The sequence below is a fragment of the Lygodium microphyllum genome, chromosome 2, assembly GCF_053477565.2.
Source record: "Lygodium microphyllum isolate KBCC chromosome 2, Lygodium_microphyllum_v1.1.10, whole genome shotgun sequence".
NCBI lineage: Eukaryota > Viridiplantae > Streptophyta > Polypodiopsida > Schizaeales > Lygodiaceae > Lygodium > Lygodium microphyllum.
The window spans coordinates 179,658,335-179,660,517 of NC_141136.1; positions in this window are offsets into that span (position 1 = coordinate 179,658,335).

Here is a 2,183-nt window from a genome sequence, read left to right on the forward strand (position 1 = left end):
AGTAGAGTATTGCATTGACAGGCCCTAGTGGTACAACAGTATCTCCATGGACAGGGAGATTACGGAGCTCTGGCTCATCGTCCCACTGACACCACTATGTTAGTGAGGGGGAGATATGATGTGGTGGATGGCAAAGGGAAATAGTAAGCTTTTGATGATACATTTGGTGTGATGACACCTGGCAGGATGACTTCAGGCTATGACTCGGCTAACAGTCTAGATAGTGAGCTTGGTATTCCGATAGTGTATAGAACATGTACATTCCGCCTCATGAGAGAGGGGAATCGAGTAGTGCACCACACCTTAGACGCTCGCAGAGAGTCAGGTACCATGTGGATAGGCTGACTTACAATGGTTACTCTGCGAAGCATTATGCTTACATGACAAAAGTGACAGAGGTCAAAGAACCTGTTACATATGCTGAAGCAGTGATGGATAAAAATTGGTGCACACCTATGGATGAGGAAATATCTGCCTTGGCTGAAAATAGAACATGGGATCTTGTACCACTACCAGAAGGAAAGAAGACCATTGGCTACAAATGGGTCTACAATATTAAATGCAAGTCGGATGGCAATGTAGAGAGGTACAAAGCCAGGCTAGTCGCTAAAGGATATGTTCAGTAGTATGGGTTAGACTATGAGTAAACATTTAGCCATGTTGCCAAGATGGCAACCATACGAACAATGATCGCATTGGTTGCTGCTAAAAGGCTGGAAATTGCAACGGATGGATGTTAAGAATGCAATAGTGATTTAGCAGAGGATGTTTATATGGATTAGCTTGAAGGGTATGTACACCCTGATTTTCAACATTATGTATACAAGCTGAAAAAAGCATTGTATGGGTTGAAGCAGGCTTCGAGAGCTTGGCATGCAAGGATCAATAATTACGGGATTCACTATTGGCAGGGCTGATCATAGTCTGTTTACGAAAAAGATAGTAGTACTAGTTATCTATGTTGATGATTTGATAATCATAGGTCATGACTTGGGGATACATCATGTTATGCAGATGCTGAAATCTGAATTTGATATGAAGACTTAGGCAAACTGAAGTATTTCTTGGGTATTGAGGTAATCAAGGCTAAAAATGGTTTATGGTTGATGTAGAAACATTATGCCATGGAAATGCTAAAGAAATATAACATGGCTGAATGTAAACCACTAGATACACCTCTTGATCAAAATGTCAAGTTGGACATTAGCACTGGAGCTAAAATTGATGATGTGACTATGTACATGCAAATGTTTGGAAGTCTGATCTACTTGACAATCACTAGGCTTGACTTGAGTTATGCTATTGGGCTCATAAGTCATTTCATGCAGAAGCCTAGAAAGCCACATTTGGATATTGTTATGCGGATTATGAGATATGTAAAGTCCACCATAGATTATGGGTTGTTTTATGTGAAAGTTAAGCCCTTGACACTAGTTGGATACATGAATGCAAATTGGGCAGGATGCTCATATGACTGTAGATCTACAAGTGGTTATGCCTTTGGATTTGGAAGTGGAATGATCAGCTAGAGCAGCAAGAAGCAACCTACGGTTTCATTGTCAAGCACTAAGGTAGAGAACAAGGGTGCTGCATTGGTAGAATGTGAGATTGCATGGCTGCTCAAGCTTATGGCTAGTTTGGACATACATGTGGATGCTCTAGTGACCTTGTTATGCCACAATCTCAGTAGTGTACCACTGGCAACAAATCCAATTTATCATGCCAGGACTAAACAGATTGAGATACACTGCCATTTTATCAGAGAGATGGTTCTTGTAGGGAAAGTAGATCTTATGCATGTGAAGACTCATGAACAGATTGTAGATATATTTACCAAGTTTTTGGGTAAAGATAAGTTCAATGTCTTCTAATAGCTACTTGATATGCAAAGGTTGTCCTGAGCTTGAGGGGGAGTGTTAAGACTTCAAGCTCTTTTATCTTTAGTATGCGTGCAACCGACACTCTATCACCTGGTGTCATATGTCCAACTGTATCAAAAAGTGTGGGACATTAAATAAATTAGTGACTTTAGGCTATTTGTGAATGGTTTGTAAGACCTTTAGTGTGCTGTATTCACTTTAGTTATGTGCTATGGAATAATGAAGGAAATGAGATAAGAGCTCACTGCTCCTCTCTATTGCTCCAACCCTTCTCTCTATCTCTCAACAAGGGTGGGCCATGCT